At 48.5% G+C, this 15303-nt stretch overlaps 1 protein-coding gene across 7 annotated transcripts in view; it reads left to right on the top strand.

Annotated features, from left to right (window-relative positions):
- The first annotated feature begins 12579 nt into the window (after positions 1–12579).
- Positions 12580–15303, top strand: part of KIDINS220 (kinase D interacting substrate 220) — a 95239-nt gene continuing 92515 nt past the window's right edge. For all 7 annotated transcript variants that reach the window (XM_042933728.1, XM_042933730.1, XM_042933732.1 and 4 more), the window contains exon 1: positions 12580–12666. The gene's annotated coding sequence lies outside the window, so the exon portion shown is untranslated. The remainder of the gene's footprint in view (positions 12667–15303) is intronic.

Raw genomic sequence — 15303 nt, forward strand, 5'->3', positions numbered from 1 at the left:
GTGCACTTGTATATTAACTAACTGGAATTTAAATAAAAATTTGAAAAGAAAAATACTTAAATTGTAGTCACATAAACACTTTGGAAGGCAATTAAAACAACCTTAAGTTAGGGGCGCCTGGCTGTCTCAGTAGAGCATGCGACTCTTGATCTCGGGCTTGTGAGTTCAAGCCCCACGTCGGGCATGGAGCTTACTTCAAAAACCAAACCCCTCAAGTGAGTGTACCTCTCAAGTGAGACCTCAAAACACAAACCTCTCAAGTGAGAGCACCTGGGCTCCCACTGGGTTTCTGTGCCTTGATTTCAAACTCCAGGGAACTGTGCGTCCAGAGGCCCCTCTAGACTCTGTCGTGAACCACCATGGGAAAAACGTCTTCCGCTAACCCTCGTACGAAGATGCCAGGCTGGACACCCCCAAGTAAGCCCGCCCTGGTACTTGCTCACTGGGAAGGCCTTAGACTGTGATGGCAGGTTTAATGACTCCCTTTTGAGATTCAGGGCTGTGCTGACATTGGGCCACGACCACAAGTGGTAGGGGCACCGCTCCTGGAGTTGCCTGCCAGCCCAGCACATCCCTCCCAAACACAACAGCTTGGGTAACATGCTTCGCGGGAAGGAAGGCCCGTGGAAGGGCTCCTGTTTTATATGGATGAATATTGTAATAATGTATTTTGTATTCGTTCTTTGAACTATCCATTCCACGATTCATGAGTTCCTACCACTTGCGGGGCAACTGAAAACTAAACCATGGCCCTTGGCTTCAAGAAGCTAGTAAGTGATTACCATATAATACAGGAAGAGCTTTATTATAGGCATGCACAAAGGGGCCTCTGGGACCAGGAGGAGGGGGGAGCTTGGGAAGAGTCTGGGACAGCTGTGCACAGGGTTTGTGAGGAAATGTTTTACTGGTGGAGAAAGATGTGGGAGGGGCAATAACTAGAGGAAGAAAAAAAGCATATGTGGAGAATTTTCTAGCATTACACACCCATAGACGAAAACGAACAAGGTTAAATCCGCTATGTGCCAACTATCCAACACTAACTTGTCTTCCCCCAATTAGGAAAGGAATAATAGGAAGACACGGAGTTTAGACCATTTTTTAAAAATAAAAAAAATAAGACCTTATGAAATATTTCAAGCATATAGTTCACTACAGAACACAATTAATAGACACTCATGTGCCCACTGCTGATGTTGAACGAATGTTTTTGCTTTGCCACATTAGGTTCAAAATTTGTCTTTTTAAAACAAGTTTTTAAGTGTATTTACTTTGAGAGACAGTGCAAGTGGGGCTGGGGGCAGAGAGAGAGGGAGAGAGAGAGAGAGAGAGAGAGAGAGAGAGAGAGAGAATCACAAGCAGACTCCACACTGCCGGCTGCAGAGCCCAACGTGGGGCTCCAGCTCATGAACCGTGAGACCGTGATCTGACCTGAAAGTAAGAGTCAGATGCTGGGGCACCTGGGTGGCCCAGTCGGTTAAGCGTCTGACTTTGGCCCAGGCCATGATCTTGCAGTTGGTGAGTTCGAGCCCCACCTCCGGTTCTGTGCTGAGAACTTAGAACTTGGAGCCTGCTTTGGATTCTGTGTCTCCCTCTTTCTCTGCCCCTCCCCCACTTGTGCTCTGTCCCTGTCTCTCAAAAATGGACAAACATTGAAAAACACTTCTAAAAACTCAGACACTTAACTGAGCTACCCAGGTGTCCCAACCTTTTTTTTTTTTTTTCTTTTCTTCTTAAATAAAAAGCACATTGCACGTAAGGCCAACATACCTTTCTCTTCTCCCTCCTTTAGAACTAACAGCTACGTCAGTATGAGCCTCTTTTTGTCAGCTTTTTGGTTGCCTTTCTTTCTTGTAAACCTAGCTACATGGCTTTAAAAACATTTTTATGTTCAGGACGCCTGGGTGACTCAGTCGGGTAGGTGTCCTGCCCTTTGGTTTCGGCTCAGGTCGTGATCTCACGGTCTCGTGGGTTCAAGCCCTGCGTTGGGCTCCTTGCTCTCCCTCTCTCCCCATCTCCCTCTCATGTTGTCTCTGTCTCTCTCAAAAATAATAAACATGAAAATACTAAAAAAAAATTTTATGTTTTATTTTGTATGCTTTTCTAGGTGTCTATAGCAAGACGGTGGTGTTGGCTCATTCAAGCTTGTTGCTATAGGCAGATGTCGGCTCAGATTGTTAATGTCATTAAAATACTGCATTTCTCTTTACCGGTAAGCTCTTTTCTATTTTCTTACTACATTTCTTTTTCAAATGTGCTTTGTTTTGTGCTTGTGTTCTTTTTTTGTGCTCACGTCCTGCAGAGCAATTCTGGTGGCATCCATTAGCATAGGCTGGGACTCGCCACCGGCCGAGGGCAGGCCCAGATCTGCCGGCCAGGGCTGAGCGGGATGCACTGTGCCCAGGAGAGGGATGCCATTCACTGGCTGCCGTCCTTTTTTGTGGGGTGGGTAAGAGAGTACTGTGACGAGACGAGCCTAAGATCTGAGCTACCGTCAGTGGGGAAGGCCACCGCCCCCCGCCTGGAGACCGAGGGCTCCTGAGACCACGAGGCCCCTCCAGCTGGCCAACTGGACCACCAGCCCCTCAGGAAAGCTGAGTTCCTGTTTGTCACCCCACACCTTTTAAATGCATGAGTCGCCTGCTCTCAGGAAGAATGTTATAAACACATTGCCTCAGGATTGAGCTGCTGCTCCCATCCCCGCCAAAAACAAAAACACACAAGTACTGGAAAACCATCCTATAATCCACAGCCTTTACAATAAAGCTTAAAAGAGCAGTCAACATAGGACCTATGTTTCCTTACTCGTTCCCAACCCTCTGCTGAACACCATGTGAGGGTCATTTTTGATCTCTGTTGCTGACTGTGGTAGTTGGTTTTCCATTTTTGTATCACATGATCTTTGCAGCATTGGGCTCTGTTGACCAGTCTCTTCTTGAGATCTCTTGCGTTTTTTTTGTTTTGTTTTGTTTTAAGTTTATTATTTATTTTCTGGCGGGGGGAGAGAGAATCCCACGCAGGCTCCACACTGTCAGCCCAGAGCTCAACACAGGGCTTGAACTCATGCACTGTCAGATCATGACCTGAGCTGAGACCAAGAGTCAGACGCTTACCCCACTGAGCTACCCAGGCGCCCCAAGATCTCTCACCTTCTATCCTCTTGCTTCTGCCTCTGGCTGATGGCTGTCTGCTGAGATACCACACCCTGTTCCCCCGTTTACACCCTTGTTTACTCTAGTTCCTCAGTGCCTGTCCCGCCTCCTGGGCAGGTCTGTCTCCCAGCTTCCTCTCCCCCCTCCTTCTCCCGCATCGGGCCAATATGCATGCAACTCCCACCTCGAGATCACAGGCACCTCAAATTTAGGACCTCCAAATCCATCACCCAGTTTCATCACCCGAAACTTGTGATTCCTCTCGTAATGCCTGTCCCGTTCACTATCACAGACCTTTCCCTGGCTACCCAAGTCAGGAACGCGTGCACAACCCGTAGCCTTCCTTACCCACCGCCACATGTCTGCAACTTCCGCGTGTGCTACCTCCTGCGCAGTTGACTCCCCGCGGCCCCAGCCTCCCCATTTCCCACCTAGGTGGTAACCTTGCTGATCTTGCACCGTCCAGGCAGGCCTTCCTCCAATCCGCCCTCTAAAGCGCAGCCTTGGGCCGTCTTTGTAACATCAACACATGTTTTATGTTCCTCGAAAAGGAAACTGTTCCCCGAAACCTTTATGATAAATTCAAACTCTTAAGTATGGCATACATTCTACGATCCAACCCCCGCTTACCCTGCGCTGTGCTTTTCTCTCCTGATTCACGCCCCTCCAGATACACACGTACTGCCATGGACTGAAGGTGACCCCCATGAGATTTATGTTGAAATCCTAACCCCGAGGTGATGGTGTTAGGAGGTGGGGCCTTAGGTCATGAGGGTGGGGTCCTCAAAATGGGATCAGTGCCCTTATTAAAGAGACCCCAGAGAGCTCCCTGGCCCCTTCCATCGTGGAGGACACAGTGAAAAGTCAGCAGACTGCAACATGCAGGAGGGCCTCTCGCCGGAACTTGACCTCACTGGCATCCTGATCTTAAACTTCCAACCTACAGAACTATGAGGAGGAAGTTTCTGTTGCTTATAAGCCACCCGGTCTACGGTATTTTGTTAAAAGCCCCATCGACTAAGACACTCACCTTTGTTATGCTTCAGCCTTGTTGGATAATTATACTTCCTCCAATCTCTCTCTCCTGCCTCCTAGCCTGTGTACCTGCTGTTCCCTTTACCCAGGATTCCCCTTCATACCACACCGCCCCGACCTGTGCTGCCTAGCTAACTCTGGTTTCATCATCAGGATACAGCCTCGTCGTCACTAGTCAGTCAGGAAATGTTCAATAAGCTAATATTACGTGCCAGACAGAATGATGAGGACTAAGCGTTCAGACATGAGCCACTTCTCTCTGGGCCGAGGCATGACCCGGGGAGCCGCCTGAAGCCAGCATTCCCGGCTTGCCGTGCTAGTATTTGAAATGTTCTTCCCATCCTTAGACATGTAAAATTGTAAGCCGAAGATCTACACCTGGTCAAAAAGGAAGTTCTCTCCGGTCAAAATTTATTCAAGAGAAAAACAGCAGGCACATCGTAGTGGAGAGGCATTCTATGAACTACCAGACCAGTATTCTTCAAAACTGCCAAGGTCATCAAAAATAAGAAAGGTCTAAGAAACTGTCACAGTCAAGAGAGCCTAAGGAGACACGACGACTAAATGTCACATATCCTGCGTGGGATTCTGGGACAGAAAAGGACATTAGGATAAAAGAAAGGCTAAGGAAATCTGAATCAAGTGTGGGCTTTAGTTAATGATAATGTGTCAGCATTGGTTTATAGTTATGACAAATGTACTAAGATAAGATGTTAACAGTTGGGGAAGCATGTGGGGTATGTGGGGACTCAATCTCAGGGTCGTGGGTGTGAGACCCATGTTGCGGGTAGAGATTACTTAAGTAAATTAATTAAAACTTGAAAAAAAAAACTATTCTAAAATAAAAGCTTATATGTACGTACACACACACGTGTGTGTGTGTGTGTGTGTGTGTGTGTGTAATAGTGCATTGGTAACTCTATGCTAAATCACTGAGATTTAGAGTTTCTCAGTGATTTAGCATAGAGTTACCAATGCACTATCATGCACTAGAATTTTTTTTTTCTGGATCATACAACATAAAATTCATCAAAATCCCTGTGCTTTTAGGACAGTACTGTAACTGTAGCAATGCTCCAGTACTGATTACAGACCAGAAGTAAGAACGTGGGCTAAGGTCATGGAAAAAGTGCAAGGTGGTGTCAGAACAGATGGAACCTGTATACCTGGGGGAGTAACAGGCTCCGAAGCACGCCCCCTGGCGGCCTGACTTAGAACGGCAGACAAGATCTTTGTTGGAAGGCAGGCCAGGGACCTGGGAAGCCAGAGTGTGGGCAGGTTCTTCTGTAAGGATATTGAAATCATCGAGGATCATGTGGTGGAGAGAGTGACAATAATCAGGTTCTAATATTTTTCAGCAGGGAGTGACCCAGGGGAGTCTGTAGGTGTCAGCAGCAAGGAGGGATGGCATGAGCTTCTAAACCCTAGGGTTTTAGGAAGGAAGCAGAGACAATTTTTTGCAGGTGACAATGAGGAGGAAGGAGGGCACCTTCCTCATCTCCAGGGTCAGTGATGAGAGAGGGAAACCAGCTAACAAGATGTCTGCAAGGATAGGTATGATCTCAAGAGAGAGAAGGGTTTTCATTAGAGCAAATGTCGAAGGGAAGCAATTGAGGAAATAGGGGATATTTTACTAACAATGTGCCATAAATTCCGGGACAGTGCAGTTTCGGGGGAGGAGGGAGGGAGTGGAAGAGAGGCAGTACAGAGCAGCATGGGGATAGCAAGTTTTCCTCTTCCAATACTGATGAAAACAGAGATGATTTGGCAAACATAAATATACTGAAACACCATCTTCTAGATGAGAGAAACTTCCAGGCAATCACTGTGGCAGCATGAAGTTTGGATTGTTTAGCCATTTGTACAGGAATTTCCACCAAAAAGCACCACCAAAAATACCTACTCACATTGTGGTTTATGGGTCGAAATTCCTAATGGAATAAAATGTCAGGAGCACATGATTATTGGAATAAAATTCCATAGTTCTTCATTATTAGTCAGTTTCTCTTTGAGCAAACTGATTCAGAATGTCAGATGATAGTCATTTGGGCCGTTTCCTTATATTGGAGGTATTTTGAATCATTCTATTGTCTACTTTTCCGTTATTCTTGACCAAAGCTAATAAAAGTTTTAATTAATTTCATATGTTTATGGCCTACCTGTGCCCCTGGAGGAAAATTACTTTCAGGAAAAGACTGTGCACCAGTATAGAAGAAAAGTACAGTGACTCACTCTCTTACTGCTTCAAGTACACTGATAAATGTAATTTGACCACTTCTTTTCTGTTTTTATGGGCTGGAGTGGGTTTCAGTGAACGTACAGCTTATTTGATTTGCAGATTAACCACATCCTTGAATTCTCTCTTCTCTTCTTCCTGTTGTCCCTTTAAGTAAACTTGTTAGATTGGTAACATGAAAATGTGCCCTGCTGGTAGCCTAGTTTGGCTTTATTTTTATTTTTTTATAATTTTTAAATTTTATTTAAATCCAAGTTAGTTAACCTATAGTGTAGTAATGGTTTCAGGAATAGAATTTAGGGATTCATCACTTACATATAACACCCAATGCTCATCCCAAAAGTGCCCTCCTTAATGCCCCTTGCCCATTTAGCCCATCCTCCTGCCCAACACCTTTCCAGAAACCTTCAGTTTGTTCTCTGTATTTAAGAGACTCTGATGGTTTGCCTCCCTCTCCCTTTTTATCTTATTTTTCCCTTCCTTTCCCCTATTTCATCTGTTTTGTTTCTTAAATTCCACACCTGAGGGAAATCATGTGATATTTATCTTTCTCAGACTGATTGATTTCACTTGGCATAATATATCTCTAGTTGCATCCGCATTGTAGCAAATGGCAAGATTTCTTTTTTTTTTTTTTTTTGATCACTGAGTAATATTCCATCGAATATATATACCGCATCTTCTTTATCCATTCATTGGTCGATGGACATTTGGACTCTTTCTATACTTTGGCTATTGTTGAAAGTGCTGCTGTAAACATTGGGGTGCACGTGCCCCTTCGAATCAGTATTTTTGTATCCTTTGTATAAATACCTAGGAGTGCAATTGCTGGGTTGTAGGGTAGCTCCATTTTTAATTTTTTGAGGAAGCTCCATACTGTTTTCCAGTTTGCATTCCCACCAGCACTGCAAAGGGATTCCCCTTTCTCTGCATCCTCACCAACATTTATTGTTTCCTGAATTGCTAATTTTCTTGTTTGACTTTAGTTGCCCTGCAAACAACTAAAACTCAGTCTTTTTCATATGAACTGATAATGAACTCTCTTATAACTTTCTTTCTTCCAGTTCTGTCCCTCTTTCTGTCTCTCCCTCTGTCCCCACTCCATCTGTACACAGGGTTTTACATTTGCCCCTCAGCACTGCCTCTCATTTCTGTTCTTAATGCTGTGGTCCAGAGTATTCCTTTTCTTTCTGGTGCATCTGAGGGTGAAAGAGACTTCCTTCTGTGTGTGTGTGTGTGTGTGTGTGTGTGTGTGTGTGTTTTAATGTAGGGGGAACATACTAATTAGTCAGGGAGGAAGCTGGCAAAGATACTAAGAGAAGTGACAGTGACACCATCATTAATTAAGGCAAAAAAAAAAAATGACATCTCAACAACATCCCTGTTATCCCCTCTCCTTTTCAGTAATGGATGTTTAAAGCAACAACTTTGGTTGGGGCACCTGGGTGGCTCAGTCGGTTGAGTGTCCAACTCTTGATTTCAGCTCAGGTCATGATCTCATGGTTCATGGGATCGAGCCCCACGTTGGGCTCTGTGCTAACAGCATGGAGCCTGCTTGGGATTCTCTCTGCCCCTCTGCTTGTGTGTGTGCTCTTTCTCTCTTTCTCTAAAAATAAATGATAACTTACAAAAAAACAGGTAATAACTTTGGTCAATAAAGTTTTTGTTTCAAATCTATTTAGAAAGTTAAAGAACTCTCTGTGGTGAGATTAGGAGAGATACCTCTTCAGGTTTTTTGCATTTTCCAAATTCTTCATAATGAACACATGCTCCTTTTATAATCAAAGGAAAGCAGTTAAAAAAATTAAAAAAAAATTTTTTTATGTTTATTCATTTTTGAGAGAGAGAGAGATAAAGCGCAAGCAGGGAAGGGGCAGAGAGAGAGGGACACATAGAATCTGAAGCAGGCTCCAGGCTCTGAGCTGTCAGCACAGGGGCTTGAACCCACGAACCGTGAGATCATGATTTGAGCTGAAGTCGGACACTTAACCAACTGAGCCACCCAGGCACCCCTAGAAAGCAGTCTAAGATGTTTATTTATTTCTTTTGAAAGGGTGGGGGAGGGACAGAGAGAGAGGGAGACAGAATCCCAAGCAGCCTGCAAAGCTGTCAGTGCAGGGCCTAGGCGTGGGGCTTGAACTCACAAACCATGAGATCATGACCTGAGCTGAAACCAAGAGGCACCCCAAAGGAAGGCCGTTTTAAAAGCAACATAGTGTGTATAACTTCTTAAGATTTCTATGGAAAATATGATCTAAAATGAAACTGAAGCCATGTAAGGAGATTGGGCTGCTGAGATCCTCATCCCGATATGCTGATACTGTTAAAAAAGATAGAAGGGTGATTAAAATTACAGTGTTGATGGGGAGGGTGGTGAGGGGTGGAACGATACCTCATAGTTTTCCTTGCACGTAATGGCACAGGACACGTAGAGAGGCCAGACTCTTAGAGTGATTGACGTGTTTCTGCTGAAGCAGGAAAGCCTTCGGATGGGTTTGCCAGAAAGATTTAGGCAAGCTGTATAAACTGCAAAAAGATCAAGGAAAGTGGAAAAAGAGAGAGGCTGGAAAGAAAACGGAGGAGAAGGAATTTCAGTTCTATTTTGCAATAGTTACATTGTAGCAAGGTGGGAGTATTAGAATCCTTAAGCACGAAAGGAATAAACGACATTTGGCATGAGTTAGGGCATATTTATTATCAAAACAGATGTAATTTCCTAAATGTAACCATTGTGTTGATAGAGGAGAATGGGATATGGCAGGATTATAAAATAACTCTCTTTTCCTCAGAACCGCACCTGCACGAACTCTACGCACAGACTCTGCACAGCTACGCCTCGCTCCCCACCCCTGGGAGCGGATGAAATATCCAGTAGGGCTCATCACTTAACAATTTTCCTCCTTGGGGCGCTTGGGTGGCTCAGTTGGTTAAGCGTCTGACTCCTGATTTCGGCTCAGGTCATGATCTAACAGTTCAAGAGTTGGAGCCCTGCACTGGGCTCTATGCTGACAGTGTGGAGCCCGCTTGGGATTCTCTCTTCTTCTCTCTCTGCCCCTCCCCTGCTATGTGCCCATATGCGTTCTCTCTCTCGCTCGCTCTCAAAATAAATAAATGAACCTTTTTTTTAAAAAAAATAATTTTCTCCTCCCTCTTAGATCATAAAACTATCTGTTCACTTTTGGTTTAGAGATTCTCATTTTGGTAATTAAATGCATGGCCCGGATAATACTAAAACTCCTGAATTTAAGGTTCTCCCTTCCCCAGGTCAGATCTGCAAGGGAGGAGGAACTCGAGCTGGCAAGATCTTTCATTTCCCTCAGTGCTTCTCTCTTCTCCCTCTCTGCTTTCCTTGCTGTCATCTGACCTTCCTCTCATCCTCCACTAAAATTTGGGCTGGAGTAAAGCCTGTTTCCAGTAGCTTCTTTCCAGGCTATGATATGGACTGTTTTAAAAACAATTCCTAAAAGGACCACTTGTACACTGAGTATCTTCAGGGTTTTTTGGGGGGGCGGGGTGAAAGCGGAAGGGAGGACATTCAGGTAGCATCGCGCTTCTAGAGTGGGATTTGCCAGGCTCTTAACTGAGAAATCCCCACAGCAGTGCATGGGTGCTTGGGACCACCGAAGCTGGAGGACCAGAGCTTCCTGCCCCACCTCCCGTACCTTGCTTGCTGTTGTATATTCCAGTATCCCCCAGAGAGGTGTTCTGGTGTGGCGGTTCACTGGCACTCAGCCCGGCTGACACCTGCTGGGTGGGCAGAGCTCAGCTGATACAGAAGCTGAGGCCTGTCTAACGCCAGCTTGTTGGAAGGGGTGGTTGTGCTAACCGGGCAGGCCCGTTGCGCTTCCAGAAATTACGGGGTGAAGGGGCTGGGGCGCGTGGTGGTGCCGTGGGGATTACCACAGGCGGGGGAGCTCCTCGGGGAAGGCGCATGAGGATTCAAGAACCCTGCCTTCCTGAGTCATCGTCTCCCTGGCCGACACTTCGGTGAGATCTTCAGTGCCTCTTGGCCCGTTTTCTGATATGTAAGCCACATTTTCTCTTTGTGTGCGCAAACTCCTCCAGAACATGTGTCAAATGCCTGGCTGACTACTCAATTCATTGTGTTTCGAGCCCAGGCTACCTTTCTGGGGCTACCGATTCTTGTCAAACCACAAATTCCTATTCCCATGTCACTGTCACAATCAGGGGTTACGAAAATGTCACCTGCTATCCTGTGTAGGCCTTCAAAAAATTACTTGACATTAAAACAGTATGTTCATATTGAAATCACTGATTTGGACACGATGGGACTCAAACCCAAGTCTGAGAATGGTATGTCATTAGGAGCAGCTGGGGAGATGCTTTTTAAATCCCCAAGTGTGCTCTTGGTTTTTAAGAAGGTCCACGGATGGGTCTGATGTGCCAAGGGTGGGAACCATTGAAAACATTTCTCCGTGGATCAAGCTGGCAACTTCTAGAAAAAGCCAACAAGGAGTATGGCTCCATCAGATATTGCTGTGACATTCATGAGACCAGGAGGGAGCACCCCCAAATAATTTGACAGCGTTGTAGATAGTGTGGTTTCTTCCTCAGTGGTTTGTTAAGGCCAGACACTGTTCCAAACAGGGTAAGGGAGTTGGTGCGGAATAAGGATGGACTGAACCTTATAGTGGGAGAAGACAGGTAAACAGGTTAAAAATGCTTTAACACATGCTGAGTACCTACTAGGCCCTATGGATACCGAAGATGGACTGGCCAGCTCTGCTTGAAGTCTTCCAGGAAGCTATACAAAACTGGGGACTACTTAAATTGTATCTTAGAAAAAGGAACTCCTCTCTTGGAAGCAGCTGGGCAGGAGGCAGGGAGGAACCTCCAGGGAAAAGAATGGAAATGAGGAAGAGTCAGGCCCATTGTTCCAGGAACTGTAACTACTTGCCAGCCTGGGGGTGGGGGCAGGATAGGCTGAAACTAGAGGATGGAGCAGGGGTTAGAAGTGGGTCAGGGGCCCGCCCCCCCAGGAGTCTTGCATGTTAAGCACTTTTTGGGAATCTATTTTATGGAAATGGAAGGCTGCTGAGGAGTTTAGGCAAAGCAGTGAGTGACCTGAGGGAGCAATCTGCTGGAGAACCAGTTAGCAGGGCACCAGCAGAGGCAGGGAGAGGGTTGGGGGCTCTGGGGATAGCCCTGGAGGGGAGAGCTTCAGCAGCCTTTAGACTGATGGGGGTTGATGAAGAGGCCGATGGGATGTCATTGGGAAGGGGAAGGAGAGGTTATAAAAAGACTTCCCAATTCCGGTCTCGGTCTCGGTGGCTGGGCGACAGGAGCCAGGTCCCCAGACAGGAGCAGTCCAGGAGGAGGATCACACTGGGTGGGGACGGTGAAGAGTCCAGCTTTGCGCTGAACTCTGGAAACACCAGCAATTTAAGGGAGGTCGAATCTGACAGGTGCAGCCAGAGGAATGGGAGGAAAACTAGCAGAATGAGAGTCATAGAAGCCCAGAGAGGGGAACATTTCCAGGAAGGAGTCTGGAACCGAGTGAAACAGTGAGAAGTGAGTTGAAAGCTGTCAATCGCTCTGGCCTCGGGAAAGACCGAGGTACCTTCAGCAGAGACTGGGTGGACGGCCCGGGCTGGCCAGGGGTCTGGGGAGCTGGGGAGGGAGGCGGTGGGCTCTCTGGAAGACCAGGAGTGCAGATCCCACAGGCGCTCCACGGGGCTGACACCTCTCCTGTGGGTTCCCGAGGAAGGGGCTTGAGCAGGCCTTCGTTTGCAAAGCCTTAGAGATGTCTTCTGAAATTATAATTGGGTTTAAATTACTCTGCGTACAATTTGATTACAATGGTGAATAGGGATTAGGAGTGAGTGACCGATAATCCGAAGAGTGACACTGATGAGGAAGAAAATATTGCCCGCGGCCTTTGTCAAATTGCACCCCTTTGGAGGCCAGAGGGAGGGGGCGGAGGGCCGCTGAGCGCGGTGATTCGCTGACCCTGCACCACACCCACCCGACCGCGCGCGCCCCGCAGCCTTCGGGGCTGGCCCCCGCCCGCCGGGGGGGCGTGGCCACCTTCCGCCCCGCCCCGTCACCCGCGGTCACGTGATCTGTCAGTTCGCGGAGATGGAGGAAAATGGCCGCCGGGTTTGTTGAGGGCGAAGCGCTGAAAGCCGCCGTCTCTCCCTTTCCCGTCCTCTGACAGCGCCCGCGGCAAAGCGCGTCCTTTCCGTTCGAGCTGTAGGCGCGGTCCTCGGGCCGCGTTATGAGACGGTCAGTTTGGTGGTCGGCTTCGCGGGATGACTGGGGCGAGCAGGTGGGGGCGAGGCCCAGCGGGGAGGGGGCGAGGCCGGGTGTCTCGCCGGGCGACGCCGTGTGCGGAGGGCCCGCGGCCCGGTGAGGAGGGGGCGAGGCCGGGTGTGGAGGGGCCCGCGGCCGGGTGAGGAGGGAGGTGGGTGGGGAGGGGGCGAGGCCGAGCGCCGAGGGCCCGCGGCCGGGCGTGGGGCGGGGGGAGGGGAGGGGGGAGGCCCTGTGAGGAAGGGCCGCGGCCGGGCGGGGAGAGGGCCGGGCCGGGGGTGGGGGGTCGCGGCTGGGAGCCGGGGAGGGGGCGGGGGCGGGGGGGGGGGCTCGGGGTCCGGCTAGCTGGAGCGCCGGGAAGGTCTGGGACTCGGTGTCTGCGGTGCTCAGTCCGCCGGCCGGCGGAGAGGCGCTTGGCTGGGGGCGGGGAACCTGGGTGAAACCATTGTTTTTCTTTTGTCCAGCTGGCACGGCCTCCACTTGGGGACCCGCCGTCGCTGGTACCGTTACGGCAGGCGTTCCAGATTTGTCTCCCCGGGCTTCCAAGGGCGGGGTGGTTGGTTTTCTTCCCTTGCTTTCTTACCGGGCTTCATTGCTCCATTGTCCTGTGTGGGCCTTTACCTGCCTGGCAAAATACCAGCAAGCCATTGATTGCGACGCGTCTAGGATTTATTTATAGGGAAGCGATTTCCTTGTCAGCCAGCAATATTGGGTTATTGTTCTTTCAAGTCGTTGTTGACACAGGGGTTTAAACCGATGAGCAGTGTTTTCTTATTAATAACCGTTTAAGGAACCGTCTCTGCCCGCCGCTAGGGGCGCTGGCTAAAAATGTGGTTTCCCTAGCCTTGCCGCTGGCCTGGGGTGTGGCTCCGGAATCACCCCTTCCGATTATGGGGGGCGGGGGTGATTCTGACGTCTTGGCATTGCCCATACTTGGGCAACACGGAGGACCAAACGTCTAAAAAATTAAAGCACCTTAGGGGAGTTGATGGAGAGTCAAGGTTGATAAATTCTGCGGGCAAGATTGCGTTCTTTGTTCTCGAGCTTTAGTAGCGCGGACACGCTCATGGAAATCATTCTGGGGTGCTTGTTAAAATGTCGGTTCTGGGCCCACCCCAGATCTACCCAATGGGATTCTCTGGGGGAGAAGCCAAGGAATACGTGTATCTGGCCCACTTACCAAGTCACTCCGGTGGACGCAAGGATGAGAATCCTTGTTCTGCATTCTTCGTGTGAATGATGTCCAGATCTGTTTTTCCCAGTGCCGGGTGGATTATCCAACCCAGCTGTTCTTGGAGCACCTCAAATTCAGCCTGCCAAGGCACCCCAGGGCGGGACTGGTGAGGAGGGAGGGGGGCATTACCCTGCAGAGAGAACTCCTGACTCCACCCCCCCCCCCCCAACTTCGGAGTTCCCTCTTCCCTCTTTTTGTTAATGGCTGCACCCTCCTCCAGCCACCTATGCTTGGCAGCTAATCATCTTTGAGTTTTCAAAGATTTCAAAAAAAAAATCTCCAGTCACATGGTTTCTTTGATCTTACATCCCGAATCTCTCTTCTCGATATTTTGGTAGGTGAAAAGGTCAAATATGGAGGATCTTACGTTGTTCAAGCTCGTATCTGTCCTTTCTTCGTCATCCCCACCGCCCGTCCCCTCTCCCCTGGGTTGTTTTGGTGGTTCCCTGGCTGGGGAGTTCTCATTTTTTGTGTTTTTCTAGTCGGGGCCACATGCAACGCTGGGAGATTACCTTCCCCAGGACCATGCCAGCGTGCCATCCCCCTCTTCCTGCCTTTGCTCAAAAACTGTCAGTTTCTCAGCTTTATCTGCCACTATTTAGGGCTGTTTTGAAGGCAAGGGCTGGAGACTTACTCTTTTACCTCAGGGAAGAGGAGATTTATGGGACTTAATGGGAATCAGCAAGAAGTCAGCATCCAAGGCAGCTTCACCTTCTGCCCGTCTCCCCTGGGGCCAGGTTTGTTTTCTTCCTTATGAGGAGTCGTTTTCTCTGTTCTTACCTGTTCGGTTCTCTCTCTGCTGACTGGCTGTCTCAAAACTGTATCGTTTTGAAAATGGCCCATAATAACTGAGTCTTTGTCTCTAATTCCCAGTTCTCAGGGGAGGAATCTCGTTGGCCAGGCTTATGTTTTTGAGCATTCGCAGGTCCCAGATCACGTGCCCATCCTTGGTTATGTTGATGGTAGAAAACAGGGCTGTTGAGGGAAGCAGAGCCTGTGGGCAGCAAAGACCTACGGAGGAGGCACGTTTGCTATACCTGTGCATTTATCCAGTTTGACAGCTATCTGGGATGTTTCTACCTGCACTGCTCCTGTGGTAGGTTCTGGGGAGATGAGAACGAAGGACAGACAGCCCTCATCTTTGAAGAAGTTAGGATCTAACCAGCCACCCTCACTTTCCAGTCTTAGCTCTCACTTTTACTTAAAACTCCCCCCCCCCCCCCCCCCGCCCCCATGCTATTCATTGTTTCTTGGGTATACACTACACAGTCACTTGGCTGTCCGTGTTTATCTTCACATGACAGTACCAGGGTCAGGCTGTGCGTGCCAGGCCAGTTCCTGACAGCCAGGGGCTGCTTTTCTCTTTCTCGGCCCCGATT

This window comes from Panthera leo, chromosome A3, assembly GCF_018350215.1.
Source record: "Panthera leo isolate Ple1 chromosome A3, P.leo_Ple1_pat1.1, whole genome shotgun sequence".
In the NCBI taxonomy this organism is placed as follows: Eukaryota; Metazoa; Chordata; class Mammalia; order Carnivora; family Felidae; genus Panthera; species Panthera leo.